This window comes from Stomoxys calcitrans, chromosome 4, assembly GCF_963082655.1.
Source record: "Stomoxys calcitrans chromosome 4, idStoCalc2.1, whole genome shotgun sequence".
Classification (NCBI taxonomy): Eukaryota; Metazoa; Arthropoda; class Insecta; order Diptera; family Muscidae; genus Stomoxys; species Stomoxys calcitrans.
In genome coordinates, this window is record NC_081555.1 from 116,598,536 (window position 1) to 116,616,573 (window position 18,038).

Here is an 18,038-nt window from a genome sequence, read left to right on the forward strand (position 1 = left end):
TCCTCAATACGACGATTTCGATATCTGACAAGGTCAAATACTTAGGTGTGATCTTGGACAGGAAACTGAATTGGAAGTGTCACATTCAGGAGCGTATTGACAAGGGTCACAGGTGTTATGCACTATGTAGACAGGCCGTAGGCTCGAAATGGGGCCTGAATCCTAGGATAGTCCACTGGCTCTACAGGAGCGTGATTAAACCAATACTTATTGGGTTACCCAAAAAGTAATTGCGGATTTTTTAAAAGAAAGTAAATGCATTTTTAATAAAACTTAGAATGAACTTTAATCAAATATTCTTTTTTTACACTTTTTTCTAAAGCAAGCTAAAAGAAACAGCTGATAACTGACAGAAGAAAGAATGCAATTACAGAGTCATAAGCTGTGAAAAAATTTGTCAACGCCGACTATATGAAAAATCCGCAATTACTTTTTGGGCAACCCAATACATACGACTCAGTAGTTTGGTGGACTAGTGCAACATAAGGACCACACAAGACGTTCAGAGAACATGTAGTCTTGGCATAGGCGGAGCGATGAGGACCACGCCCACTAGGGCACTGGATACTATTCTAGATATCCGACCCATTGACATGCAGGTTAAGTGTGAGGACTAAAGGCGATGGGAGAACGGATTGAGGATGGGAGCAACTCATACCATCGCGGTATAATCGAGGTGACGATAGGAAACCTAGGAAGGAAGGGTAGAGGTTTCCGATCGGATACCTGAGATGAACCTTGAAGTCGAGTGCGAGGCACTGCTGCCATCGGCACAGTCTTGCATTTACGGAACCCAAGTATTGCCATCAGAAGATCATGTTACACGGATGGATCAAAGCTAGAGGACATAGTGGGCCTGGAGGTTTACATTGAGAATCCAGGGACTGAGATCTGTTTTGGGCTGCCTGACCATAATACGGTCCTGCAGGCGGAGATCCGGGCGATCACGAAATGCGTGAAGTGGTGTGGTGGACGTCGATTGTGAACATCTTTGCCGACAGCAAAATTGCCATAGGCGCAATAACAACCAGGACGGTAAGGTCACCAACAGTCTTGCAGTGTTAAAAGGAGAATAACGCCTTCTCGGAGGATGGCATCCTAATCCTAATCCTAATCGTTTGGATGCCGGGCCATAACGGAGTAAGGGGAAATGAAAGACCAGACGATTTGGTGGTGAAGGCCAGAGGACTGCCGTCAATAAACTTGGTTAACCCCAAGACTTTCGGGTCGACGCAGTCCGAGTTAAGGGAGTGGGCGACGAATGCGCATGCAACATTGTGGAACAGCGATACGGTCGGTAATGCAAATTTTGCCCATGAACATTCCACTAAGAAACAGGAGAAAACTTCTCACATATCAATAAGTGCAGTCCGATTCAAATGAGAATTTTTTCTGATGGTCTCGCCAGGATTCGAACCCTGGCGTTCAGTGTCGTAGGCGGACATGCTTACCTCTGTGCTACGGTGTCGAAACGGTCGGTAGGACGGCAAAAATCCTATGGGGGGGATCTAGATCGTGAAAAGACGAGGCTATTACTGCAAGGAAGCAAGAAGGAGGTCAGTATAGATATTGGTATCATAACGGGACACATAGGATCACTTATGTAAAATCGGTGCGGCAAATGATAGCATTTGTAGGGCATGCGGCGTAGATGATGAGACGTTGGAGCATTTCCTTTGTCATTGCCCGGCTTCCGCGTCCAACAGATGCCGGCACTTAGGTGGAGACACAATACCAGACATGAAGCAACTTAGGAGTGTGGTATTGAAGACAATTAAGGATTTTGTAAGTAGCACGGAATTCCTAACTTAAAACTTTCTTTTTAGAGGTTACTTTATAGCCAACAAGCCTATTACTGGCTTAGGTGTATGTCCATAGTGTCATGGGCGAATTAATATCATCATCCTCTTTTCAACCTAACCTAACCTTATAATATTTATCTTTAAAATATTTTGAGGATAAATATCCACACCTTTCCATAGTTTGGAGAAGTAAAATCCCGATATAGGATATTAAGCCTATAGAAGGAGCAATCTTCATCCGATTTCGATGACATTTGAAACAGTGAGTTCTGATAGACCTCTACACCTTTTTGTTGAATATCGTCCAGATCGTACCATATTTGGATATAGCAGCCATATAGACCGATCTCCCTATATAGAGTGTTGAGCCTATAAAAGGAGCATTTTCCATCCGATTTTGATGAAATTTGAAACAGTAAGTTTTGGTAGACTTCTAAACCTTTTTGTGGAATATCGTCCAGATCGGACAATATTTCAATATTTGCTGTTTTAGCAACAAAAAAAAAATACTGCTGTCCCATTTTCAGCAGAGTTTCTGACACATTCGTTTCAGCGTAAAACAAATCTAACATAAATTTTCTATGAAAATTTCACAAAACATAATGACCAATTTTAGAGCTCTACTAAAGGTCACCGTAGCGCAGAGGATAGCATATCCCCCTATGAAGCTGAACTTCTGGGTTTCAATCCTGGCGAGACTATCAGAAACAAATAAAAGCGTGCTAATTTCGACCGGGCCGAATTTTGGGAACTCACCACCATGGATTCTGCTAAAAATGTATACAAAATAAATTAAGTTAAAGGGCGTAATTATATTCTACATACCCAAAGATCCTATGAACCGAACAAGGATGATCAAGGGACCGGTTTCCATGGAAGCAAGCATGGCACAGTTATTGAAAGTCATAACAGAACACCGCATGCAAAATTTCAACCAAATCGGACAAAAATTGCGGCTTGTAAGGGCTCAAGATGTCAAATCGGGACATCGGTTTATATGGGAGCTATATCAGGTTATAGACCGATTTGGACCGTACTTGGCACAGTTGTTGGAAGTCATAAGAGAACATTACATGCAAAAATTCAGCCAACTCGTATAAAAATTGCGGATTCCAGGGACTCAAGAAGTCAAATCAGGAGATCGGTTTATATGGGAGCCAGGGACGTAGTTAAGGGGGGCCTTTGTTCTATTTGTTTCTCTTTGCGGATTCCAGGGACTCAAGAAGTCAAATCAGGAGATCGGTTTATATGGGAGCCAGGAACGTAGTTAAGGGGGGCCTTTGTTCTATTTGTTTCTCTTTCGAGACGAGCTCAATGATCGGAGATGCTAATGGGGAAAAGGAAAGCCAAAGATAGCAACACACACCAACCACTATGGGACGCGTTTCGTCTTTGGTTAGAAGACTTTTCAACCAGAGATATGGAACTTAGGCAACATCTGTTGTCGTTAACAACTGATAAAAGTACCGACTATTCACTTTGGAAAGCAACAAAAGGAGTTAAGAGGCCTGTACCAAGAAATTATCCAATAAGAAAAGATGACTCATCATGGGCCAAAACGAATATGGAAAAGGCGCAAATATTTTCAGAACACATGGAGAACGTTTTCTCCAATAACAATGAAGTTCCAACTAATGGTAATGAAGGTATAGGAAATTTCGAACAAAGCATCGAGAATGTTACAGTTGGTGAGGTATATGCAGAAATAGGCCGTATGCAGCTAAAGAAATGTCCAGGTTTCGACTTAATAAATACTGAAATACTAAGAAATCTTACATATAATTGCATCATTAAAATAACCCAATTATTTAATTCCTGCTTCAAGTTAAGAAGAATGCCAACTTTTTGGAAAATTGCAGAAATCCGTATGATACCTAAACCAGGTAAACCTACAACAGAGGTAACCTCATATAGACCAATATCTCTACTACCAATGTTATCCAAACTGCTAGAAAAACTGTTTTTGAGTCGTTTAAACCCCATTATTGCAGAAAAAAATCTCATACCAGACCATCAATTTGGTTTTAGAAATTCCCATTCAACTATTGACCAGATACACCGCATAACTAATACTATTGAACAAAGCTTTGAGGATAAAAAAATATGTTCTGCTGTATTCTTAGATGTGTCGCAGGCTTTTGACAAAGTATGCCATGTCGGGCTTATAAGGAAATTAAGCAGGATGTTGCCTGAAATATATGTTGAATTTCTAAAATCATTCTTATCGGATAGATTCTTCAGAATTAAACAGGACGACTCCTACTCAGACATGAAGAAAATTGGTACAGGTGTGCCTCAAGGAAGTATCCTAGGTCCCGTCCTATATCTTTTATACACTAGCGATTTGCCAGAACCACCAAACTCAGTCATTGCAACTTTTGCGGATGATACTGCTATACTTGCTGTGGCAGATACAGAGGAGCAAGCAATCACTAAATTGCAACAAGCTCTTAATGAAATAAATCGTTGGGCCTCTGTTTGGCAAATAAAGTTGAACCATTCGAAGTCGGTTCATGTAAACTTTACAAATAAAGCTACCAGGAACATCCCCGTGCATATAAATGGAGTCAGTATCCCTTATTCGGACAATGCGAAATATCTTGGTATGACCCTGGATTCGAAATTACGCTGGAAAGCGCATGTCAAGAAGAAAATCGAAGAACTTAATATTAAATGGTCAAAACTCAAATATCTTATGGGCAGGAAATCTGAACTTTCCATTCAAAACAAATTACTTTTATATAATCAACAATTAAAACCAATATGGCTATATGGCATCCAACTATGGGGTTGCACGCATAAGAAATATATCTACATGATTCAAAATTTTCAAAATAAAGTACTAAGGAGTATAGTTAACGCCCCTTGGTATGTTCGCAACAGTGATCTCCATAGAGACCTCCGCATGAACACAGTGTCAGAGGAAATATCAATTGCAGCAACGAAACATGATGCCAGATTACGCCTTCATGTAAATCCAGAAGCCATTAATCTCAATGATCCAAGTACCAGACGTAGACTGAATAGAACTAAACCCTATGATCTCTTAATATCATGAGCTTTAAACTTATTTATTTTCTTTTTGTTTCCAATGTAAAATAAATTTTCAGATAGATTATATAAAATTTACATATTTTCAATGATAATTATGTTAAATTTGAAAAAAATTGCTTGTTAGCTTCTTATTGAAAGCTAGTTGCAATTAAAATAAAAAAAAAAAAAAAAAAAAAAAAAAAAAAAAAAAAAAAATATTACGTGTGATGGCTTCAAGTATCGTGCGTTGCTACATTCACCACGCTCGATAAAGCTGTACTTTTCCCAATGCATGTATTTTTGTGTATTGAGAGACTTTCTTTCTGTGACAAATTAAACTTCTTCCGTGCTGTTGCTATCTTTGGCTTTCCTTTTCCATTTGCATCTCCGATCATTGAGCTCGTCTCGAAAGAGAAACAAACAGAAATTGTTAAATTTAATGATCTTCGCCCTAACGCCCTAAAAAACTTGAAAAATTAAAAACTTTTACTAAAGACAAAATTTTTATAAAAAAAAATTATTAAATGTTTTCGAAAGACTACATTTAAATGAATTTTTAATGAGGACTTCAGCGAAAAACTCTCTAAAGACAACCTAACCTCGAGATAATTTTTTAAAACAAAAATTTAAATTTTGCATTTTTTTATTTTGCTTATCAGTCCCAAACAAGATTTCCCTAAAAATTCTTTTGCAGACAAATTTCAGTAAATATTTTTTAAAGCCAAAATTGTTACCCATTACGCCTGGTTACGGATTTTGATGAAATTTTATCTCTATATGTAAAAGAGACGCGTGATTGACTGATCAACGCCCAGACCAAACTGCTAAAGCTAGAATGATGAAATTTGGTAGGAGCGCGATAAGACGGGGTTTTGTGATATTCCTACGTTTAGGTACTTAAAAGTACGAAATTGCAACTTTTACCCAGCGCGAACGGATGGGTCTAGAATTATAATTTTGGGCTCAAATGAAAGAGCGTCTCAAAAAAATAAGATCTGGTTACAAATATTCCCCAAAATAGAAAAATGAGAAAAATGGTACGTTTAGTATCGCAATTGGTACTTTTTGGTACCACGTTTGTTAATTGAGATAGAGCTTTGAATTTTGGAATTTAGATACACTGTGGCAACCTAAATTGAGATGCTAAAAGAGTTTTTGGACATATAGAAACAAAGCGTCTCAAAAAAAAAAATAAGATTTGGTGACAAATATTTCCCAAAATAGTACCGGAAGTGAGAAAAATGGTACGTTTAGTATCGCAATTGGTACTTTTTGGTACCATGTTTATAGTTTGAGATAGAGCTTTGAATTTTGGAGTTTAGCTACACTGCGGCAACCTAAATTGGGATGCTAAAAGAGTTTTTTAGAAACAAAGCAGTACCGAAAATGGTACGAAAAAGGTGAACTTTGCATAGGGCGAACGGGTAGAGTTTAAACTTCGAAATTTGGCTCAAATGATGTCGTTCCAAAATAAAGGGGGTAGATAGAAAAATTATGAAAAACAGTAATGGAAACGGAAGAAACTTACATTTAGTACCGTATTTGGTACCATTTCATACTTTCTTTACGGATTGAACTAGAGCTCTGAAATTTAACATGTAGATGCTACTAAGAAATAAAAGCTGGCCGACTAAGTAATTTTTAACATTATGGAACAAAAAAAGTACGAATTTGCTTTTTTACTTTTACAGTGAACGGAGAAGGGTAAAATAAAAAAAATTGCTGAAAATGATCGAAGTCTTGACAAATATACGACAAGTTGGGATATGCAAATTTTGCTCATGAACATTCCACTAAGGAACAGGAGTAAACTTCTCACATATCAATGAGTGCAGTCCGATTCAGGTTTAAGATTAAAGTTGCATCAAATATGAAATGTTGAAATCGTACTAGAAGTGGAATTAAAAGTACGTAAGTGCTGTAATTGGTACTATTTAGTACTTTCTTTATATATTGAGCTATAGATTTGAAATACAGGCACATCTTGACTGTATGTACCGGACGACTAGAAGGTTTTGTTTATAATCGCACATTGTGGTACTAAAACGTATAATATGGCACCTTCTTAACGGATTGAGCTACAGCTCTGAAATCTGGAATACAGTTACATCTAGGCACTATGTACCGAGCGATTAGGAGATTTTTTAGACATTCGTTCAATTTGGTACTAAAACGTACAGACTGTGACATAAAGATACAGGCACATGTTGGCAGCATGTAACAGATGACTAGAAGATTGTTTTGAAATTTGTACATTTAGGTACTAAAACTTACAAAATGGTACTTTATTTACGGATTGAACTAAGGATCTCAAAAATGCGATACAGTTTTTTGTTTTTAATCCGTACATTAAGGCACTAAAACTTTCAAAATGTTATTTCTTTACGGATAAGGATAAATCTATTAAAATTGCGATACAGGTACATCTTGATATTGGGGGTATCATCGGGGGCGACGAAGCGACCGGGCATATTCTAGTATATTTATAATTTTTATATTTCTTTTTATTTCCTTATCCCCTACAACAAAAAAATCATTTTCTTAATATTTTATGACCATTTAGCGAAGAAAGCTGGGTTTAATGATTTTCGCATAAAATAGAACCTACAGTCAAAAGAAGTAGGATTATTGCCATAAATTTATTTTTTTTGAATAGAAACCATCAAATGCCACAAAATATTAAAACGGATTACAGAAATCTCAGTCCTAAGGATTTTCAGAAATTTTTTCGTTTGATTTTTGGGATATAAAAAAATAACTCGAGCTAGAATTTTTCTAAGGTATCTCTATTATTGGGTATTTTTCGTTGTTAATGCCAACCTGGGCACACGGAGCAGCAGCAAGAGTCTTTGTATATCGTTCAAAGTCACTAATACAACTTCCAAAAAATATTTGCACTGACTTTATGACCAAATCACCACCGATGTGTCATTTTCTACACCCAACAGCTACCACAATTTCAAAAAAAAAAAAAAAAATTGAGTTATCTTTACCAATTTCACAGTAACAAGAATTTTGGCAATTTTCCATTTTGAAAAAATGTGGGGTGGATCTCCCCCAAAATAAAATCCTGGCTACGTCCCTGATGGGAGCGATATCTTAATCTGAACCGATATGGCTCATTTGCAATCCCCAACAACCGACATCAAAATTAAGAACCTGTGCGAAATTTCAAGCGGCTAGCTTTACGCGTCCGACCGCTATCGATTTCGACAGACGGTCGGACATGGTTAGATCGACTCAGAACGTGAAGACGATTAAGAAATACATATACTTTATGGGAAATGGAAAGCTCTACTCCCATAGACCGTTTATTTGAGCCCCATATTTCAATGGTCGTATATATGTCCTCTTTTGGGGTGTTTTGGGGGAGAGGCGGCCCTCAAACTCTAGATCACACATTTGTATTTCAGATTCGTGTTTGGGGGATGTTTTGGGGCAGGAGTGGACCCCCAAAATATGGTCCCGAAGGAGATTTCAATTTTCCGCTCTATTCCAACATGCCTTTCATTTGAGCCCCATATTACCATGGTCGGTAAAAATGTCCGATTTAGGATTGTTTTTGTGGGTGGGGTATATACTTGGTCCCATAATTGGATATCCGATAGTTGTCTTCACTTAAATACCTTTCATTTGAGTCCCATATTGTCATGGTCTATATACATACATATTTTGTGTGTTTTCGGAAAATTTCAGCGGTGGTTTTCCCCTCCTAATGGTGGCAACATTTGTGAGGTACTATGGCATTTAAAAACTTCTCTCCAAAGAGATGTCACACTTCGGAATGCCGTTCAGACTCGGCTTTAAAAAGGAGGCCCTTATCATTGAGCTTAAACTTGAATCGGGCTACACTCATTAATATGTGAGAAGTTTGGCCCTGTTTTTTAGTAGAATGTTCATGGCCAAAATTTGCATTTACTTAAGCTTAACTTGGGAAAACATATCTTTGCAGTTAAGCCTTACGATGTGTAGAATTTTCAGGCTAACTGCGTAAGCATCAAAGCAAATGTAGTTGTGTGCGTATGCATGAACCACCATCAAGTACGTGGCAGCGAGCTGTCACTCAACAACGCATAAAATTGGCTCGGTTGTGTGCAACAAACTAGCCAACAACTTTGGCATTAAATTAAAAAAAGAATCTGGGAAATGCAATCGCATCTCTAGGAAATGAAGAACATATAATGGGAAATAGAGAGTTTATAATTTTCCATTTTTCATAGTCACACCACTTGCGCTGGCTGATATAAAACTTTAATAATTCCATTTCTATTGTTGCGTAGTGAATATACTTGGAAACGCCAAAGCTTCTATGCGGTAAATTGAGATTAGTGCCCCTATGGCCAACCCTACCTCGTATTACTAACACAGAAGCTTATTGAAATTCCAGTCATATGTTACCTTTTGTAATAAAATGCATGTTTAAACCTAGGAAAACTAAGCGAAAGGAAGGAAGAATGAAAAAATGCCACAATACTATAGCAGCTGATGTGCTGCCACTGTGGAGCCTTTGGAGCACCACACAGCAGTCATTTGTGTTTTATAGAGTGTGACAATTGCCTGAGAATACCCCCGCTAGCCACATAAGTACTTTCCTTGACATGCACAGCTGCTAAACATGGGATGCTATTCATAGCCTTTGGCCATTACTATGTACACAATCTACTCGCGCTAAGCCTCAACGTTGGATAAAGGAAGAACAACAATCACTTCGCTGCGCTACCTCTAGTTCCTTCGACAATGGTCCAGTCAGAATCGGTGACATAAAAAAGGCAACAATTGCAACTATCACAATTACTTGTGAGAGTACTCAAGCTGTTTAGCTGCTGAATTGTATCGTGATTCAATGTCAGATTGTGGGGTCATAATATAAAATGTTTAAATATTAGGGTGAGCCGCTGCAGAGAGATGCAGAAATGATTTGAATTAGCAAACAATTGCGAAGGTCGTGCCGCAGTGCGACATCCATTTATGGAAAAGTTATTACATGGCTGCCATATCAAATGACACAGTATCTCTAAAATGTCGGCAGCATTAGGAGGGCAAAACCACCACTGAAAATTCTGATGTACTCGCCAGTATTCGAACCCAGGTTTTCTGGGTCATGGGCTTTACAGTAATTTTGCACAAATTACAATCATCTCTTTCAAAGTAATCAAAATAAGTAACAGACAAACATAATCAAGTAAAATGGCGTTAAGTTTGTCCGGCCGAACTTTGGATACCCCCCACCTCGGGTGTATATGCGAACCACCTTTCTTCCTAACCCGATGAAAAATGCTGTATCGAAATATGGTCCGATTTGGATCAAATTGGGCACGGACATTGAGTGCTCTAATATCAATTTTGTTGAAAAAACTATTGGTCTTTTTGGTAGCTATATCCAAATATAGACCAATCTGAACCATATACGATACGGATGTCGAAAAGCCTAACATAAGTCACTGTGTCAAATTTCAGAGAAATCGGATTATAAATGTGCCTGTTACTGGATCTGGGCCAAATTGAAGAGGGATGTCGAAGAGCCTAACACAACTCACTGTACCAAATTTCGGCGAAATCGGACAATATATGTACGTACAATATAGACCGAGAGATCGGTCTTTATGGCAGCTATATCCAAATCTAGACCGATCGAAGCCAAATTAAAAAAGGATGTCGAGTGGCCTAACACAACTCACTATTCCAAATTTCCGCAAAATCGGATAATAAATGTGGCTTTTATTGGCCTAGGACCTTAAATCGGCAGATCGGTCTATAGGGGAGCTACATCAAGATATAGTCCGATATAGCCCATCTTCGATCTTAACCTGCTTACAGACATAATAAGAATCTGTGCAAAGCCTCAGCTCAATATCTCTATTTTTAAAGGCTGTAGACAGACGGACGGACATGGCTAGATATAGGCTTAGATTTTTACGACGATCAAGAGTATATATGTGGGAAATGGATATTTCGATGTGTTGCAAACTGAATAACAAAATGAATATACGCACATCTTTCGGTGGTAGGTATAAAAATTATTGAAATTTTCAATTAATTTGTTAAGAGATTCAATAAAAAAATTATTTAAATTTTTTTAAAAATCCCAATTAATTTCTATATTTGATACACAGATGTGTACCTGAAACAAAAACTCGATTTGCATCGTTTTGGTAGAGGTCCGTGGCTACCCGTATAAAAGAAACTCCCCCGCAGGGGTTCTCCAAAAAATGTCGGGTGTCGCGTAGGGGTGCCTTATAGATTTGTTGTTGCCGTCGTTGCAGTGTTTTGTGCACTGAGACGGCAACACTTCTATAGATTTGTCGAATACGACAAAAATATGATTGAATCAATTTATCTTTAATTGAAAATACAAAATTTTCAATGAAGACTGTAGAGATAAAATTTATATTCAATTAAAAAATAACGAAAATATATATACTTATAAGAGTCGGAAATGGATGTGGTTCGATGTGGTTCAAACGGAATGACAAAATGATTATGCCCCCATCTTTCGGTGGTGGGTTTGAACATAGCATACAATTATTTTTTCAGCAGATTTTTGTACTTAAAACAGCAGATTCGGTTTGCTGACTTAGCTGACCGAAATGCTTGCTACTACAGCAGGCCTATGTTTGCTGAAACAGCAGTAATGTCTGCTATCCCATTTTCAGCTTTCTGTTCTGACTAGGTAAGGTTGAAAAGAAGGTGCAGATATTAATCCGCCCCATGCCACAATGGACATACACCCAAGCCAGTAATCGGCGTGTTGTGCGCTCCAAAAACTATAAAGTAACCTATAAAAAGAAAATTTTAAGTTAGAAATTCCGTGCTACTTACAAAATCTTTAATTGTTTTCAATACCACTCCCCTAAGTTCGATCATGTCTGATATTGTGTCTCCACCTAAGAACCGGTATCTGTTAGACAGGAAAGCCGGACAATGAAAAAGGAAATGATCCAACGTCTCATCATCTACTCCGCATGCCCTACACATGTTATCGCTTGCTGTACCGATTTTACATAAGTGAGCTCGTAGTCCTAGTATCCCGTTATGACACCAATAGCTATTCTGACCTACTTCTTGAAAGGAATTCAGTAAAAGCTCCGGATCTTCGTCTGCAGTACCGTGTTATGGTCAAGCAGTCTAAAACAGAAACCCCGAAGCCCACTCTGTTCTCTAGCTTTGATCTATCCGTGTAACATGATCTTCCAGATGGCAATACTAGGGTTCTCAGGTATCCGATCGGAAACCTGTTCCCTTCCTTCCAGGTTTCCTATCGTCGCCTCGATTATACCCCGATTACCGAGCCTTCCCTTCTTCAATCCATTCTCCCATCGCCTTAAGTCTCATAGCCGTATTGGCTGCTTCAAAACTTAATCTGCATGTCACTGGGTCGGATATCTAAAATAGTCTACAGTGCCCTAGTGGGCGTGGTACTCATCGCTTCATCTATGCCTAAACAACATGTTCTCTGAACTTGTTGTGTGGTCCTAATGTTGCACGTTTTCTCAATAACAGTCCACCAAACTACTGGGGCTTAAGTAAGTGTTAGTCCAATCACGCTCCTGTAGAGCCAGTGGACTATCCTAGGATTCAGGCCCCATTTCGAGCCTACGGCCCGTCTACATAGTGCCCAACATCTGTGAGCCTCCTGTATGTGACACTTCCAATTCAGTTTCCTGTCCAAGATCACACCTAAGTATTTGACCTTGTCAGATATCGAAATCGTCTTATTGAGGAAACGTGGTGCGTTAAATTGGCCTATCTTCGCATATTTCAGTTTTCTCTGGGTTAACATTGAGACCGCTGGGTCAAGCCCAGTCATATGCCATATGCAAGACCCTTTCGGTCATTCTGCATAGCTCGTTCGGATCCTTACCTCTTAGAAGTATTATAACATCGTCTGCGTAGCAGACGGGTTCAAATCCCTCCTCAGTCAGCATCCGCAATAGGCCATTTATGGTGGTCTCCCAAAGGAGTGGCGACAAAATGCCCCCTGTAGTGTGTCCTGTGCCACATTCTCCCTTATATTTATGCGATGGGCACACAATTTATCCATGTGTGCCTTAGCATATGGTTCATCTAGTCTCTAAGGACCGGGTCCACCCGGTATTGGTCTAAGGATTGGATCAGTGTGTCGGTCCGCACATTGTTAAAAGCCCCCTCGATGTCAATGCATACCGCCAGGGTGTACGTTTTGGCTCGAAGGATTCTTCTATTTTATGCACAACCTCGAGCAGGACAGTCTCCACCGACTTTCCCTTGACATAGGCGTGCTGTTTGTATTTGAGCAGTTCGCTGAATGTCATACTCTTTATCATTGTGTCCACATGGTTTTGAGTTGAAAGGACGTAAGGCTTATTGGTCTGTAGGCCTTTGGTGTCACATAACTTGCCTTGCCGAGCTTGAGTATAAACACCACCCTTGCCTCCTGCCAGGCTTTCGGAGTATACGAAAGTCCTAGGCGCGCTGTGAAAATGTTGGCTAGATGAGGCGTCAGATAGTCTGCCTCTTTCTTCAGTAACGCCGGAAATATTCCATCGGGACCGGGTGACTTAAATGGTTTGAAGCTTCTCAAGGATTCCTTCACCATAAATTCTGTTATTATAAACTTTCGATCAACGTCATTATTCCAAGATTCCGGTGTCTCCGTGAGTCCCTTCGTATCCTGTGGAAAATGGGTTTTCATCAAAAGCCTCAACATGTCTTCCGTTGTCTCTGCTCTCACTCCCATGTCATCTACTAAAGTTTCAGTTTGGACATGGGTTTTTGAGAGAAGATTTTTTATCTTGGCGGCGTCATTTTTTCATTCGCAGAAAAGCTACCGGGAGGCACGTTTTGCCGCACTGATAATCTTATTATATTCCTTGAGCCGTGTGTAATACATATCCCAATATACTTCCGATTTTTTACAATGTGCTCTGTTGAAAAATCTGCGGACCTTTTTCCCAATGTTGCGAATCTCCCCGGTCATCCAGGGTTTTTCGTGGGCTGATTTCCTTTCCCGAAGAGGACAACTATCTGTCGCTGCGCTGCCTAATGTTTCAATATTAGAATCTTTACTTATCCCAGGATTCCGAATCTTTAAGTCGGTGATGGGTCCGTCGTCGGGTTCCTGTTTGTTAGGCTGTATTTTGACTAACAAATTTGGTTGAGTGTGGGGACACAATACCAGCGCGTGGTGAGGAAACAATTAACGATTTTGTAACTAGAAAGGAATTACTATCTTAGATTTTCTTTTTCGAGGTTACTTTTTAGTATGTAGAGCGCACAACAAGTCTATTACTGGCTTTGTTTTTAGAAAAAAATTCTTAAAAATTGTATTTATAGAGAAAATTTACTAGATTTGTTGTCTTTAAAGAAAATTTCCTTAAAAGTTTGTTAAGTTAAGTTTTGTTTTAAGGATTTTTTTTTTGTTTGTTTTTGTCTTTGATGAAATTTTGACTTAAGTGAATTTTTATAACATTTTGTCAAAAAAAAAATGTGTGTATAGAAAAAACGTCTTGAATATATTCTTAGAAATAATTTTTCCTTATATTCCTAGGAGATCGGTACTCCCATATATATTTAATATCTTTATGACTCAGAAATTACTAAAATATTTGGAATCTTAACATATAATTTGAGTTAAAGCACCACAGAGAGTCGAAAGATAAAGGGTATACTAGAGTATAGTATATAAATATGAGGGTTATGTAGGACTATTTTAGACTAAAGCTTAGTAATAAAATAATGTGCCTTCGTTGGAGACTGGGTGAGCAGAGTAAACCAATTTTCCATTCTTATAAGGTTTTAACGTAAAAAATATATTTGAGACAACAAATTTTTGCAGCCCATAAACGTTTTTTGTTTATCATTTTCCGAAATTCTCAGCCAATAGAATTTACTCTTTAAACACAAAGTGTTTTAAATGTATTTCACCGAAATGTGTTGCTCAGTGTATGCTACTCTCAAGTGCATCACAATGCAAGAACCTCATAAAATAATTGGTGGAATCTCTCTTTTGTTGCACTCTCGTTTATGGGACAACACATCCTTGCAAAATGGTTTTCTTGTTTCAATGTTGACAAGGATGAGGACATATCTAAACATGCAAGTGATTGCGTGCGTGCGAAAGTATGAGTGGGAACCACAACATACATACTCACATAGTCAACTGTAGCACAACCGCAATGACACACACACACACACCTAAACACCCTCTCTTTATTTTCACTCATCTATAAAACATGTAAGTACGTATGCACGCAGATCCTTTTCCACATGAATAAGTGATTGTTGTCATTGTTGAAAAAAGGCAAAATAAAAAATAGTTTTTATATATATATTTTTGTTGTTATTTTTTCAAGAGTATAATTCATGGCACTCGTGTATGGTATATGAAACATGTTTACTTTGTGTACTTTCAAATTGATATGCACAGAAAAGGGAGGTAGAGTGCGAAATCTCAAACAATACCCCAACCATTCAACCATCACCAGCCCCAGCACTTCATTGTAAACTACGTCAGCACAGCTGCACTTGATAATGTAGGAAGAATATATAACATGTGTATGTGTATGTGTGTGTTTGTGTTTGGAAAACTACTGTATTTTTCTCTCGATGCATGCTGATAATATATGACATTATATTTGTAAGGCTTTAGTACAGAGTGCATTGAAATGTAGTGAAGTACTTAAATCTGTAAAATTGTAAGTGTATTCAGCTATTTATTCTTAAGCTTAAGCACTTGAACTGGTACAAAAGTAATGTGAATTGTTTTCCTCCTAACTTGAAATGGAGAAAGGTTAAATGAGAATTTAGCTGTAGAAATCTACTCTTATGAAGATCTTCTAGATATCTTATAGAACTTGAGAAGTAATTAATATTTTTAATATCACAATTCTTGTATGAACTCAAGCAAAAGATACTAGGATGTAATTGAATATTACTAAAGGCTTGCTTATACTCTCGTAAATGTGCCGTAAATGCATTGTAAATGTAAAGAGGCAATAATGCCTATTACTAGAGATGGGCGATGGGTAAATACCCAAAAGGTATTTACCCGGTAAATTGGGAAAATTCCTGGCTTTTTACCCATTTATACCCAAAAGCTGCGTATTTAAAATTTAAGGTATAAAAATATTTTCCAGACAATTTTTGACGATTTGGCATTCTTTCTATATAAACATGATCTTCTGATCTCATAAAATTCGGTTTTAGTTATATATAGCCGCTATATAGACCGATCTCCAGACTTAAAGTCTTGAGGTAATGAATTGGTAATAATCGATGAAATTTGGCACAGTGTGTTCTCGTAGACCCCTTTTCATTTCTGTGAAGTGCGGTTCAGATCGGACTATATTTGGATATAGCTGGCCTTAGGCCGACCACCCGATCCCCCGATTTAGGGTATTGAGGCGATAAAAGATCCATTTATTACCCTATAAAAGACCCATTTATGTGACGAATTTGGCACAGTCTGTTCTGGTAGACCCCTACCCATTCCTGTCACATGTGGTACAGATCGGACCATATTTGGATATAGCTGCCATATAGACCGATCTCCGGATATAGAGTATTGACCCCCTAAAAGGAGCATTTTTCATCCGATTTTGATGAAATTTGAAACAGTTAGTTCTAATAGGCCTCTATACCTCTTTGTTGAATATCGTCCAGATTGAAACATATTTGGATATATTGTAGCTGCCATATATACCGATCTCCCGATATAGAGTATTGAGCTCATAAAAGGAGCAGTTTTCATTCGATTTGGATGAAATTTGAAACATTACGATTTGATAGACCTCTACACTTGTTTGTTGAATATCATCCAAATCGGGCCATATTTGGATATAGCTGCCATATAGATCTATCTCCCGATGTAGTGTAATGAGTCTATAAAAGGAGCATTTTTAATCCGATTTCAATGAAATTTGGCACAGCGAGTCGTAGTACCACTCTAAACCTTTTTGTTGAATATCGTCCAGATCGGATCATATTTGGATATATTTGGATCATATATAGATATATAGTGTAATGAGCCTGTAAAAGGAGTATTTTTCATCCGATTTTGATGAAATTTGAAACAGTGAGTTTTGATATTCAACCAAAAAGTTTAGAAAGGTACCAAAACGCACTATTTCAAATTTCATCAAAATCGGATAAAAAATGATCTTTTTATGAGCTCAATACTCCAAACCGGGAGATCGGTCTATACGGCAGCTATATCCAAATATGATCCGATCTAGATGATGTTCGACACTAATGTGTAGAGGTGTATTAAGACTCACTGCTTCAAATTTTATCAAAATCGAATGAAAATAAAATAAAAAAGTTGTATGATATAGGTAAAATTAAAAATACCCAAAAAGGTTTTTTTGGGTATTTACCCAAAAAATACCAAAGCGTTGGGTATTTACCCTGTAGAAACCCACCTCTATTTATTCTAAAACGTTGCATTTGACATTTCAAACAAAACAATTTTATTAAAAAAAAAGACTTGATGGTGAGGGAGGGCCGGACGTCGTACATACCTTAACGGCAGGTCGAAAAGACGGCCCTACAAACAGTGTTGCGAGAAGTCGAGTCGGCTCTCTAACTGAAGGAGTGCGCGACGGCGGCCTTCCTGAATATTGAAAGGGCATTTAACAACGAGGAGATGGGTCGACAGTCATCGCTCTATGCCGCACGGGGATCCACCGGAGTTACTCCCTGTGGATGGACTGTATGCTACGTAATGGCACTATCAACGGGGACTTCGAAGATAGTGTGGTCAGAAGGAGGGTGATAATGGGAACGCCTCAGGGAGGTGTTTCTTCACCGGTTCTCTGGCAAATAGTGATAAACGAAATTCTGCTGGATCTCAACAGGGATGCTGTGAGAATGATCGCATATGTGGACGACGTAATACTACTGCTGCGACACAAATTTCTATCGAAGATTAGTGACATCATGAAAAGGTCAATGTTGAGATGGGCTACAACAAAATTGGGGACGGTAGAGCTGGTCGTTGTCACTCGCAAATATAAATTACAGGTGTTTAGACTCCCGACTTTGGATGGTCCTCACAGATGGCCCAAAGATGGAGCCAGGGAATGAATCGAGGTATACTACGAGACTCACAACATCGGTATGTCGGTGAGATTGCCGGACAAGTGTACGCTCTTTCAGGCAGAGATCTGTGTCATAACGATAGCCGTAAAAGATGTTCTAGGAAGGGATTTACCGTAATAGGTCATT

At 38.4% G+C, this 18,038-nt stretch overlaps 1 protein-coding gene across 1 annotated transcript in view; it reads right to left on the reverse strand.

The window, feature by feature from the left end:
* LOC106087731 (uncharacterized) overlaps positions 1-18,038 on the reverse strand; it is a 598,301-nt gene that overhangs the window by 137,861 nt on the left and 442,402 nt on the right. The window lies entirely within an intron of this gene.